Below are 15,104 nucleotides of genomic sequence, written 5' to 3'. Positions count from 1 at the left end.
CTGGACATGGAGCCTACATAAGATTTTTTCTCTCTCTCTCTCCCTCTGACCCTTTCTCCATCCCTCTGCCTCTCTAAAATAATAAATCTAACAATAGTAAATATTTATGATCCCAACCCGGGAACACCAACTATATAAACCAATTAATAATAGCTATAAAAAAGGATGCCTGGGGGCTCAGCAGCTGAGTGTCTGCCTTTGGCTCAGGGCGTGACCCTGGAGTCCCAGGATCAAGTCCCACATTGGGCTCCCTACATGGAACTTCCTTCTCCCTCTGCCCATGTCTCTGCCCCTTTCTCTCTGTGTCTCTCGTGAATAAATAAATAACATCTTTAAAACAATAATAATAGCTATAAAGAAATGCATTGATAATAATACAATATTAGTAGGGTACTTTAACACCCTAGTCACAGAATGGACAGATCATCTAAGCAGGATGAATCAACAAGGAAACAATGGCTTTGAATCACACACTGGACCAGATGAACTTAACAGAACTTATTCAGAACATTTCATCTTAAAGCAGCAGAATGCACATTCTTTTTGAGTGCACATGGAAAATTCTTCAGAACAGATCACATACTGGGTCACAAATCAGCCCTCAACAGGTACAAAAAAATTGAGATTATGCCATGCATATTTTCATACAATGCTATGAAACTAGAAGTTAACCACAAGAAAAAAATTGGACAAACCTCAAATACATGGAGGTTAAATAATATACTACTAAATAGTGAATAGGTTAATCAGGAAATTAAGGAAGAAATTTTAAAATACATGGAAGCAAATGAAATGAAAACACAACAGTCCAGAACTTTCGGGATGCAGCAAAGGAATTCCTAAGAGGGAAATATATTGCAACATAAGCCTACCTCAAGAAGCAAGAAAAGTTTCAAATAAATAACCTAACCTTACACTTAAAGGGGCTAGAAAAGGAACAGCAAGTAGCAGAAAAAGCTAGCAGAAAAAGGGAAATAATAAAGATTAGAGCTGAAATAAATCATATAGAATCAATCAAACAATCAAAAACAGTGGAATGGATTAACAAAACTAAGAGCTGGCTCTTTGAAAGAATTAAGAACACTGAAAAACCCCTAGCCAGACTTATTAAAAAGAAAAGGGAAAGGATTCAAACAAAATCACAAATAAAGGAGGAAAGATCCCAACTAACACCAGAGAAATACAAATAATTATAAAAGAATACTATGAAAAATTATATGCCAACAAACTGGGCAACCTGGAAGAAATGGACACATTCTTAGAAACCTACAAACTACCAAAACTGAAACAGCCTCATAATCAGCAAAGACATTAAATCAGTAATCAAAAATCTCTCAGGACAAAAGTCTGGGGCCAGATGGCTTCCCAGGGGAATTCTACCAGATGTTTAAATAGAATTAACGTCTATTCTTCTCAAATTGTTCCAAAGTATAGAAATGGAGGGAAAACTTCCAAACTCATTCTGCTAAGCCACCATTACCTTGAACCCCAAACCCAACAAAGAACCCACTAAAAAGGAGAATTACAAGCCAATATCCCTGATTAACATGGATGCAAAATTCTCAATAAAATACTAGCAAATTGAATTCAAAAGTACATTAAAAGAATTATTCAGTATGATCAGCTGGGTTTTTTTTTTATTCCTGGGCTTTAGGGGGTGCGGTTCAATATTCACAAATCAATGTGACATAGCATACTAATAAAAGAAAGGCTAAGAACCATGTGATCCTGTCAATAGGGGCAGAAAAGGCATTTGACAAGATGCAGTGTCCTTTCTTGATAAAAACCCTCAACACAGTAGAGACAGGTGGAACATACCTCAATACCATAAAGGCCATATATGAAAGCCCCACAGCTAATATAATCCTCAATGCAGAAAAACCAAGAGCCTTTTCCCCATGGTCAGGAACAAGATAAGGATGTCCTCTCTCATCATTACTTTGTAACATAGCACTGGAAGTCTCAGCCTCAAGCAATCAAAGAAAAAGAAACAAAAGGTATCTGAATTGGCAAGGAAGAAGTCAAACTTTCACTATTTGCAGATGACATGATACTTGCTATAGAAAACCTGAAAGACTCCTCCAAAAACTTGCTACAACTAATTCATGAATTCAGCAAGGTTGCAGAATACAAAATCAATGTACAGAAATCTGTTGTATTTGTATACATCAATAATGAAGCTTCAGAGAAAGAAATCAAGGAATCTATCCCATTACAATCACGCTAAAATCCATAGATACCAAAGAATAAACCTAACTAAAGAGGTAAAATATCTGTACTCTGAAAATTATAGGACACACATGAAAAAATTAAAGAGGACAAAGAGAAATTAAAAAGCATTCCATGCTCATGAACTGGAAGAATACACGTTGTTAAAATGTCTATACTACCCAAAGCAATCTACATATTTTAATCCAATCCCTACAAATACCACCAGAATTTTTCACAGAGCTAGAACAAACAATCCTAAAGTCTGTATGGAAGCACAAAAGACTCTGAATAGCCAAAGCAATTCTGAAAAAGACAGACAAAACTGGAGGCATCAAAAATACAGACTTCAAACTATATTACAAAGTTGTAGTCATCAAGACGGTATGGTATTGGTACAAAAATAGACACATAGTTCAATAGAACATAATAGAAAACTTAGAAATGAACCCACCACTATATGGGCAACTAATCTTCAACAGGCAGGAGAATATTCTAATAGAAAAAAAGTCTCTTCAATAAATGGTATTGGGAAAATGAATGAAAGAACGAAGAATGAAACTGGAACACTTTCTTACAGCATACACAAAAATAAATTCAAAATGGATGAAATACCTAAATGTGAGACAGAAAATCATCAAAATCCTAGAGAAGAACACAGGCAGCAACCTCTTTGACCTCAGCTGCAGTAACTTCTTACTAGACATGTCACCAAAAGCTAGGGAACCTAGAGTAAAACTGAACTATTAGGATTTCATCAAGATAAAAAGCTTCTGCACAACAAAGGAAATAGTCAACAAAATGAAAAGGCAGCCTACAGGATGGGAGAAGATATTTGCAAATGACATATTCGATAAAGGTTTAGTAGCCAAAATCAGTAAAGAGCTTATCAAACTCAACGTCCAAAAAACAAATATTTTAGTTAAGAAATAGGCAGAAGACACTGACACTTAACCAAAGAAGACATCCAGACACTTGAAAAGATGCTCAACATCACTCATCATTAGGGAAATGCAAATCAAAACCACAATGAGATACCACCATACACCTGTCAGAATTGCTAAAATTAACAACACAAGAAACAATAGGTGTTGGCAAGGGTGTGGAGAAAGGGGAACTGCTGGTGGGAATACAAACTGGTGCAAACTATTCTGGAGAGCAGTTTGGAGGTTCTCAAAAAGGTAAAAATAGAACTACCCTCAGTTCTAACCTGAAGGCTCAGTGGTTGAGCACCTGCCTTCGACCCAGGACATGATCCTGGAGTCCTGGGATTGAGTCCTGAATCAGTCTCCCCATGGGAAGCCTGCTTCTCCTTCTACCTGTGTGTCTGCCTCTCTCTCTCTCTCTGAGTCTCTCTCTGAGTCTCTCATGAATAAATAAATAAAATATTAAAAAAAAACTACCCTACCATCCAGCAATTGCACTACTATATATTTACTCAAAGGATACAAAAATACAGATTCAAATGGGTACGTCCACCCCAATATTTGTATCAGCACTATCAACTGATATATGGAGAGACCCCAGATGTCCATCAACTGATGGATGGATCAAGACTCATGGATATCACATTGTGTAGTGTGCGTGTGTGTATATGTATACATATATATGTATACAGCATATACACACTATATATGTATATGTATATATATGTGTGTGTTCATATATATATATACAGCATATACACACACACATAGACACAACAGAATATTACTCAGCCATCAAAGAAAAGAAAAATCTTGCCATTTGCAAGAATATTATTAGAGTGTATTATGCTAATAATTTCAAGACAAATACCATATGATCTCACTCATATGCGGTACTTAAGAAAGAAAACAGATGAACATATAGGAAGAAGGAAAAGAAGAAAAGGAGAGAGGGAAACACATCATAAGTGACTCTTAACAATAAAGAACAAACTGAGGGTTGATGAAATGAGGTAGGTGGAAGACGGGCGAGATGTATGATATGTATTAAAGAAGAAACTTGTGATGAACATTGGGTATTGTAAGTGACGAATCACTGAATTCTACTCCAGAAACAGTATTGCACTGTATGTTAACTAAAATTGAAATTTAAAAAAAAACCCTGCAATACACAAAAAATAAAGAGAAATGAATCCAAGAATAACACTAAAGAAAGCCTTCAAACCACAAGAGAAGAGAAAAGAGAATAACTAAATATCAACTAGAAAACAATTAACAAAATGGCTATAAGCATATACCTACCAATAATTACTTTAAATGTAAATGGACCTAATGCCCCAATAAAAAGATATAGGGAGACTTCACAGATTAAAAGATCCATCTACATGCTGCCTACAAGAGACTCACCTAAAGACTCATGAAGATTGAAAGTGAAAGGATGAAAAAACATACCATGCAAATGGAAGGGGGAAAAAGCCAAAGTAGCAATACTTATATCAGATAAAATAGATATTAAAACAAAGACTGTCACACAAGATAAAGAAGGACACTTCATAATCATAAAAACATCAAACAAGAGGCTAAACAATTGCAATTATCTATGCACTCAACATAGAAGCACCTACATACATAAAGCAAATATTAACAGACCTAAAGGAAGAAATGGACATGAATACAATGATAATAGGAAACTTCAACATCCCACTTACATCAATGGGTAGATCATTCAGATAGAAAATCAAAAAGTAAACAGTGGTTTTGAACAACAACACATTAGACTAGATGGACCTAAGAGATATGTACAAAACTTTCCATCCTGAAAGAGGAGAATACACATTCCTTTCAAGTGCACATGGAATATTCTCCAGGATAGAGAACAGGTTAGGTGACAATTGAAAAAGTGTCAGTAAATTTAAGAAGACTAAAATCATGTCATTCATCTTTTCCATTCATAATAGTATAAAACTTGAAAACAGTTGAAAGAAAAAAATGTGGAAAAACCACAATACATGCAGGCTAAACAACATGCTACTAAACAACTAATGCATCAATCATGAAATCAAAGAGTAAATCAAAATCTACATGAAGACAATTGAAAATGAAAGAACAGTTCAGAATCTTTGGGATACAACAAAAGTAGTTCTAAGATGGAAGATAATAGCAATATAGACCTACTTCAAAAAACAAAAAAGATCTCAAAAAAAAAACCAACACCTAACCTTAACCTAAAAGAGCTAGGAAAAGAAGAACAAAGCTAAAAGCAGAGAGAAGGAAGGAAATAATAAAGATTAGGGCAGAAATAAAGGAAATAGAAATTTAAAAATAGAAAAGATCAATCAAACCAAAAGCTAGGTCTTGAAAAAATAAACAAAATTAATAAATCATTAGCCAGACTCATTGAGAGAAAAAGCAATAGGATTCAAATACATAAAATCAGAAATGAAGTAGGAAAAATAAGAACTGACACCACAGAAATACAAAGGATTATAAGAGAACATTATAAAAAATAATATGCCAACAACTTGAACAATCTAGGAAAAATGAGTAAATTCCTAAAAAATACAATCTTCCAAAACTGAATCAGAAACAATAGAAAATCTGAACAGATTGATTACTAGTAATGAAATTGAATCAGTAATCAAAAGACTCTTAACAAATAAAAGTCCACAACCAGATAGCTTCATATGTAAATTCTACCAAACATTTAAGGAAGTGTTAATACTTGTTCTTCTCAAATTGAAATATATATATAAAAAAGGAAAACTTCCAAATTCATTTTACAAGACCAGAATTACCCTGATACCAAAACCAGGCAAAGACACTATAAAAAGAGAAAACCACAAGCCAGTACTCTGATGAACATAGTTGTTAAAATCTTCAACATATTAGCAAACCAAATTCAACAACACATTTTAAAAAATCATTCACCATGATCCAGTAGGATTCATTCCAAGGATATGAAGATAGTTCAGTATTTGGAAATCTACCAGTGTGGTGCATCACATTAATAAGAGAAAAAAATAAAAACCATATGATCATCTTAATGGATACAGAAAAAGCATTTGACAAAATACAACATCCATTCATGATAAAAACTCCACAAAGTAAGTTTAGAGGAAACATGCTTCAACAATGTAAAGGCTATATTTTAAAAAACTAGAGCTAAAATCATACTTATAATTCTTTGGGAACCTGCATATCATTTCCATAGTGAATTTACCCTCCCACCAACAGTGCATGATGATTCCCTTTTCTCCATGTCCTTACCAAGTGTTATTTCTTGTCTTTTTGATAATAGCTACTCTAATGGGATGAAGTGATATCTCATTGTGGTTTTAATTTGCACTTCCCTGATGATTAGTGATGTTCAGCGTGTCTTCATATGTCTGTTGGCCATCAGTATATCTTCTCTGAAAAAATTGTCTATTCAGATCTGCTCATTTTTAAATTGGATTTCTCTTTGCAATTTAGTGTTATAAGTTCTTTATATATTTTGGATATTAACCCCTTATCAGATATGATTTGAAGATATTTTGTCCCATACAGTAGGTTGCTTTTCTATTTTGTTGTTGATTTCCTCTGCTGTGCAGCTTTTTAGTTTGATACAGTCCTGCTTGTTTCTTTTTGTTTTCATTGAAGTGCAGGAGGGTTCCCTTTTCTCTGTATCCTTGCCAACACTTATTTCTTGTCTTTTTGGCACTAGCTGTTCTAATTGATGTAAAGTGATTTCTCATTATGATTTGTGTTTCCTTGATGATTAGTGATGTCAAGCATCTTTTCATGTGTCTTTCATCTATTTGTATATCTTTGGAAAAAATATATATTTAGGTCCTCTATTTTTTATTTGGATTATTTGGTTTTCTGGTGTTGAGTTGTGTAAGTTCTTTATATATTTTGGATATTAACCCTATAGGGATATATCATTTGCAAATATCTTCTCCCATTTACTAGGCTGCCTTTTTGTTTTGTTGATGGTTTTCTTTGCTGTGCAATTTTTTTTATTTTAGTGTAGTCCCAATAGTGTATTTTTGTGTTTGTTTCCCTATCCTGAGGAGACATATCCATAAATATGTTGCTAAGGCTGATGTTGCTAAGGCTGATGTTGCTAAGGCTGATGTCCAAGAAATTAACTATTTTTTTTGTTGGAAATTACTATTTTTTTTGTTGGAAATTGTTTTATTACTGATTTAATTTCATTACTAACAGTCAGTCTATTCAGATTTTCTTTAGGTATTGTATGGTATCAAGACTCATTATCAGGTCTTTAATCCATTTTGAGTTTATTTTTGTGTTTGGTAAATGAAAAAACAGTCTAGTTTCATTCTTTTGCATGCAGCTGCCCAAGTTTTCCAGCACCATTTATCGAAAAGACTGCCTTTCCCCCATTGTATATTCTCCCTCCTTTTTAATAGAATAATTGACCATATGGGTATGGGTTTTTTTTTCTGGGTTTTCTATGCTGTTCCTTTGATCTATATGTCTATTTCTGTGCTAGTACCATACTGTTTTGTTTCTCCAGCTTTATAGAATATCTTGAAATTTGGTATTGCAATACCTCCAGCTTTGTTCTTTCTTAAGATTGCATTGGATATTTGATATATTTTGTAGTTCCATACAAATTTTAGGATTTAAAATAATAATTTAGCTATTATCAAAAAGATAAGAAATAACACTTGGTAAGGACATGGAGAAAGGGAAATCATCATGCACTGTTGGTGGGAGGGTAAATTCACTATGGAAATGATATGCAGGTTCCCAGAGAATTAAAAACAAAACTACCATATGATCTAGCAATTCTACTTCTGGGTGTTCACTCAAAGAAAATGAAAACACAATTCAAAAAGATATATGCATTCCCTATACTCATTGCAGGATTATTTTATAGCCAAAATCTGGAAACAATTCAAATGTTAATCAATAAATTAATGGATAAAGAAGATAATATATATATATATATATATATATATATATGTCAAATGCAATACTACTAAGCCATAAAAAAGAATGAATTAAGGGGATCCCTGGGTGGCGCAGCAGTTTAGCGCCTGCCTTTGGCCCGGGGCGTGATCCTGGAGACCCGGGATCGAGTCCCACGTCGGGCTCCCGGTGCATGGAGCCTGCTTCTCCCTCTGCCTGTGTCTCTGCCTCTCTCTCTCTCTCTGTGTGACTATCATAAATAAATAAAATTTTTTTAAAAAAAGAATGAATTAAGAATGCACTTATCTTGATAAGTACAGAATAATAAATGAAATTCTTTAAATCACTATATTGTGCAACTGAAACTAATATAAAATATATATGACATATAACACTCTATGTTAACTACACTGGAATTAAAATAAATAATGAATGAATGAATGAAATTAAAATAAAATTGCAACAACATAGATGGACCTTGAAGGTATTATGCTAAATGAAATTAGTCAGATAAATACCATATGATCTCACTTACATGTGAAATCTACAAAGAAAATAAAACTAATGGATAGAGAGAACAGAGTGGCGCTTGCCACTCTATTGGGGGATTTGGGGATGAGCAAAATGTGTGGATAAACTCAGGAGGTATAGACTTCCAGTTGTGAAATGAGTAGGTCATGGGGATGTGGTTTGCAGCATAATGACTATGGCCAATTATATTGTGCATATTTTAAGGTTGCTGGGAAAGTGTCTTGAAGGTTCTCATCACAAGAAAACATTTTTTTTTGTAATTTTTTATGATTACAGATGAGGACCAGACTTGTGATGATCATAAGAGATGACAAAGTTCATTCTACTACAGTCCCATACTCCATCTCAGTACCAAACAGAGTTGGGTGCCTATTTGCTTCTAATAAATGCTATTGAAATAATAATTACTCCTTAGAAAAAAAATATTCAAAAAGGTCAAAGCTTTCAGGCAAAATTTCAGTCTTAGAACCAGCAGAAATATCTTTTGTAAGTTGTTAGGGGCGAAGGGAATGTAATATATATATATATATATATATATATATATATATATATATATATGAAAACTGTTGGCTTTATGTTTTGCCAAGTAAGAGCCTGTGGGAAAACAAAAAACAAATAACCCTCCTCATCATTTCATCACAAAATGGAAATTTTAAAACCAATCTCTAAATAAGAGTTATTTAGGAACAATCCCTAAATAAATGTATACCAGTGTTATGGAAAAACTCACTGCATTGTTCTTGGTTGGTTGGTTTGTCTGTTTGTTTTGTTGTTATGAAGCAATGAAAACAACACAGCCTGACACCCGGGAGTCTCTGCAGTAGACATAGTGTTCCATGAGAAAGCATGAGACTAGTAGCATGAAAAAAATTAAATGAAAGAGCGAGCAATAAGGAAAAGAATCATGAGAGCACAGCAGAAGGAGGAGCAGTGGCCAATGGGACAAAGCTGCAGTGGAGTGTGGGAGATGGGGAAGGCCAGTAGGCAAAAGACAAACACAGGTGAATCAGTTGTGGTAAGGGTTGTTACAACTTCTCTGCTCAGCTCAACACCTCTGAAGTTTTTCTAATTCTCAGATGAGGGAGAATATAGGCAGTTGTTGGCACGGCTTCTACCTTTTCAGCCAGCACCACTCTAAGGATTTCTGATGGTGAGGACCACAGATCTGATTCCCCCAGAAATAAGAATCCAGGCTGGACAGTTGCTTCTGAATAGCAGGGCAGAAAAAAAAACAACCTGGACACAGTTCCAAGTTTCTTTGCTGTGTTGTGCTCTTAACTGAGAATAAGAACCAGGGTATACACTATGACCATGTTTGCTACAGGATGTCCTCATTGGCACTGACAAAAAGTTGGCTAAAATTAAATGAATAATAGGACACTGTTCTAGCTGAGGAAGAAATCTTGGTAAGGAAGCAAGATCACTTTATCTTAACTCAGAAAACCATACAAAAAAGTGCCAAATGGCATCCTTAAGTGGTCCAGCACACAAGAAAATTATCTTGGGTGTCATGCTTTCCGATACCAATGTTATGCAGTCCAGCATCCATTTACCAATCATCTGATACAACACCTAGACCTAAAGTGAGAAATATAGTCTACATCTAGCCAATCAGTTAATTCCAAACCCAAGGTCATAGTTCAGCAAGGAGCTCTATATCCCAAGCTACATAAATGAAACTAAAGTATAGAACTTTTTGGAGTTAGAAAGAAGAGACTCACTCTGTGGTAGGAAGTATGGACCAAGATTCCTGTATCCTGGTTGTTCAAACACTAAGCTAGTTACTGGTATGAGGGATTTTGTAGATTTAATTAAATCTTAACTCACTGACCAAAGATACAGAGGTTATTTGGGTGGGTCTGACACAATCAGGTAAGACTTTTAAAAGCAGGGTTTCTACTAGCTGGTGGCAAAAGACAATATCAGAGAGATGTGAAGCACAGAAAAATTTGGCTTGCTGTTGGTGGCTCAGAGATGAAGGCAGCCCTGTGAGAAGGAAGGAAGGTAGCCTCTAAAAAAGCTGAGAGCTGTCCCCTGCTGATGGCCAGCAAGAAAATAGGGACCGCAGTCCTATAACCCCAAGTAACTAAATTCAGGCAACAACCTCAATGAGCTTGGACATGGAAACTTCTCCAGATAAGACCCTATTGCAGCTGATGCCCCATTTCAGTTTTGTGAGACCTCTGAGTAGAAATCCAAGTGAATCCACCCAGATTTATGACCTACATAACTATGAGCTAATAAATAGACATTAGTAACCACTAAGTTTTTATTACATAGTAATAGAAAACTAATATATACTGGAATTGCTAGCTGTAAGAAAAATGTCCCCAGAGAGAGGGCAACCTAAAAATAAAGCCAATATAATAAAGCAGAACTAAGAGATGGAAAGAGATGGCACCTACATGACAACTTTTTAATCCCTGAATCTGCCATGTGTAGAGTCTACCCTGATCCTAAAAGTTACAACTGTGTAAGTCAATAAATCCTGGCTTTACTATTAAAGTCAGGTTGAACTGACTTTTAGTCACAAGAAGTAAAATCCCAGATACTTGAAAAAAAAAAAAAAAGAAAGAAAAATCTTCAATTAATTCTGAACTACAGCTAAACCCTATAGACTGGGTTTGCATTTTAATAGAAAAATACGGCTGGCTATTCTTTCAGAAATAATACCACTTAGCTAACTGAGGAGTATCAAAGTCCTAAAGAAGCCATTTATTATAATATTTTCTCAATATTAAGACAGTTTTGAGGGAGAAAGATTTCAAATGAAACAGTAAGTATCACCTTGAGTTCTGATAGACTTAAGGTCAAAATATCTATATGCTAAACTTCGGATGGTGATAAAAAGACAATCAAATTCTTCACATGAAAATACACATATGGACACGTGCATATAGGCTCAAAAAGGGACACTACAAATGTGAAAACTGGACTAGCTTTAACAAAATTAAAGTATTGAAGTATTCTTCATAGACTTTGATGTTGAGGCTAATGTTGAGCTATTTTGACTAGCATAACTCAACAAATAAAGGGTAATAGTAGTTATGCAAGAGAAATATGAATTTTTCACACTAATTTTAGGTAGATAAATGATCCCTTTCATGGCCAGCAAAATAAAATAGAGGTCCTCTTCATGATATAAGAACTTCTTATTATTGATATTAGATCATTATTGAACATTTGCTGCATGGTAATAATTACACTTGTTTCTTATAACATAGGCCCTTCTTGAAAACTCCAACAGCACTCCTAAGGATACTGTTTTTTATGGTAGTACTTCAATCAGAATGTAACGCAACACAAGACCAAATCCAGTCACACTTTGTGCATCTTTTCTTTCTCTAGTTTGCACAAATCACTAAGAGTGATGATACAATGAACAAACCTGGAAATGTCCCAGCTATTTTTGATAAGGTCAAAACTAAACCTCAAAGCAGCCATATGTATAGATGCCATAGAGATGCTCTAGGATGTAGGGTCAATTAACACCTAAAATGTTCTAACTCTATTCTGTAAACTCAAGGAGGAATGGAATCCTCAGAATAGAACTGCATTTCAGAATATTCATTCCATTTAAAATATTCTATTACCTTCTTCTTCTAAGCACTCATAAAAGGAGTCCAATATGATATCAAATAACTCAGGAGTGTTGACTTGTTTTCAGGTATATTAGGTTTTATTGGTTACCAGGTAAAATGGCTTACCCAATAATACTGTTCTTCCATTAGAAAAGTTGACACAATATGACTAGAATTTTCTTCACTTTCAGAAACCATTTATTTTTCCTACTCTCTACTTCAGAGTTAAAAAGAGGTCAGTAGGGTAAGAAGGTTAGATTAGCATTATTGTTTTGATATTCACTGCTAAATTATCAATTTCTTCTCCCTATAAATGGCATTCCATTATCTGGATGTACATGACTCAGTGACTTTCATTTACGTTGGTTTCTTCCTTTCTGTCAGAGGCCCCTTCCATATTAAATTACTTCAGTGTTAAGCTGATAGCCATAGTAATATCTGGCCCCACAATTCCTCATCCTCTTTAACTATAATGCCAATTCCTCTTAACTATGGCTGGCCATCTCAGCAGATTTCCATAAACTTCCAGGATCTCAGACCTTCTAAGAGCAATCTCCATCTCTTCCACCTCTTCCACTTTACCCTATAAGTAAACTTTTTCTAGCCTCTTAATTATATTAAAGTTCCAGATTTTTCTGCGCTCCAACAGTCATTTTACCTGGACTTCTTACTTAGTGGGAAATGTATGTCTCCAAAGTTTGGTTCTGGGGACATGGAAGAAGCCAGAAGTATCTCCCTCAATTACCCCTTAAAACCAAGCCACCTTGAAATCCTTACATCAAAGTTGTAGGGTTTACTGCAGGCAAAAGACTAATGTGGCATGTATTCATTTTCCAATTCCAGTGTTGAGTATCTGATTCTTTGTGTTTGACATAATTATTTTGGGTAAACATTAACCTGTGGCAAGATTTTTTTTTCATACTTGTAAACTGGTTCTTTAGGCCTAGAGAGATCAACTGTATACTGGTCCATAGTTTTATAGCCAACAAGCCTCAGAGGGAAAAGAAATAAGGAAACTATGTGACAGCAATTAAAGATAAATTTCTCTTTCAGGGCCCATTATGTTGTAACTGACCTTACCTCTAGGATCTTAGAATTCCAGGCAAAAATTCAAATGGAAACAAACTCTTATTTACTAAGCAGAAACTATCTTTATCCAGAAGTTAAGTACAGAACACCTACAAAAGTATCAGATAAGAAAATAAAACACTTTTTTCCTGAGCACAAAAGTAATGGTCATTTTTTGAAGTGACCATTTCCTTCTGTAAGGTGATAACAGAAGAGAGAGGTTGGGCAAGTAGAAAGAAATCCAAGTTGACTCACAGCTTCAGTCTGTTCCTTGGGATGACTGTACTATTGAGCTCAGTTGGCCTCAATTCTTCACCTTTGGTCATGTAGCTTCTCTTTCTCTTGTATAGGATTGATAAATAATTATATTAAACAATTATGTCACTTTTAAAGCACTATTTAGTATTTGCTCCCCAGAGGACTTCCAGGGAAGAATAGTAGAGTAGGAGGGCCCTAAGCTCACCTCACCCCACAGATACAATTAGATAACACTCACATATCAGTGTAAATAACTCAGAAAACAGTCTAAAGACTGGCAAATAAATACCACAACCAAATGTAGAGAAAAGGCTACATGGGAAAAGGTAGGAAGGGCAGAGACATAGTGGGAAGCTAAAGGTACTGTCACTGCCCACAGGAGGGAGCCACAGATGTGGAGAGGGAAGAGAACTAGACCCTCACATTGGGGAGCCTGCAACTGGAAGACAGAGAACTATAGCACTTGGCTTTGTAAGCCAGAAGGGCCAAGTTTCATGAATTCTTACAACTAGCAGGACTAAAAGCCTGTAAATTTAAAAATCAGTAGGTTCAGTTCTGGGAGAGCCAGGAGGGCAAGGGGAAACTGAGTTCTGTCCTTAAAGAGACAGCACAACAAACAGCCTATGGAGATACAGCATAGAAGCAGCAGTTTGAAAAGTGCCCCGAGCATATAGGAGGGAGAGTTATCTACTAATTGCTATGTTCCAGAGAGACAGATTTCACTGGAAGACTCCTCCAGAAACTAAAGGTCTAGCAGGTGTCATTTCCCTTTCCTACTCTAGCACCAACACATTGCTACATATGGGAACCAGCACAGGCCTAGTATTCACTACCTAACTTTCTTACACTATGCCTTGCCCCCTCCAGACTGGCCTGTCTCAGTCCTGGGGCTTGTGAGCCCCATTTCCTAAAAGACCAATGTAAAACCTGTCAATGCCATGTCTCCAGACAGCATGCTTTGCAAGACCTCCATCTGGCTATAGCAGAAGCAGCAGGTCATCTCCTGCAAAGATGCACACACTTTGTTAAAACTGTGTGCTATGCCCACATGCATTTATGTGGATCAGGCCCTGGCTGGCCCTGGCCTTGGCAGCAGTGGCATGTCCCCTGTGGAAGAAGAGGACCAGCATGCAAAACTTATGAGTACTACACTCACCCTACCCCTGTACCTTTTGCAGAATTATCTCAGCTGCCCTCAAAAGCAACTGTATCCCCTCTGGAAAAAGGCAAATACGCCCTTGTTAAAAATGCACAGCCCATCCACTCCTTTCAAGAAGAGCAGATAGCTGACTTTAGTAACAGAGAAATAGATACAGAAAGTTAGATAAAATCAGAAGACAGAGGAATATGTTCCAAATGAAAGAACAGGAAATAAAAAAAAAAAAAAAACACAGAAAGAGACCTAAGCTAAATGGTGGTGAGTAATATGCCTGATAGAGAATTTAAAGTAATGATCATAAAGACACATAAAGACTTAAGAAGAGTGGAGAATCTCCATGAGATCCTTTACAAAGAGACAGAAAACATTTAAAAAAAATCAGAGATGAAGAACATGATAAATGAAATTAAAAATGCACTCAATGGAATAATTAGTAGGCTAGAGAAAACAGAAGGA

At 35.6% G+C, this 15,104-nt stretch overlaps 1 protein-coding gene across 7 annotated transcripts in view; it reads right to left on the bottom strand.

Moving 5' to 3' along the window:
• The window catches only part of FAM13C (family with sequence similarity 13 member C), a 145,809-nt gene that overhangs the window by 53,811 nt on the left and 76,894 nt on the right, over positions 1-15,104 (bottom strand). The window lies entirely within an intron of this gene.

Source organism: Nyctereutes procyonoides, unplaced genomic scaffold (assembly GCF_905146905.1).
Source record: "Nyctereutes procyonoides isolate TBG_1078 unplaced genomic scaffold, NYPRO_anot_genome, whole genome shotgun sequence".
In the NCBI taxonomy this organism is placed as follows: domain Eukaryota; kingdom Metazoa; phylum Chordata; class Mammalia; order Carnivora; family Canidae; genus Nyctereutes; species Nyctereutes procyonoides.
Note: the sequence above shows the minus strand (reverse complement) of the source record. Positions and strands in the feature narration are given on the sequence as shown.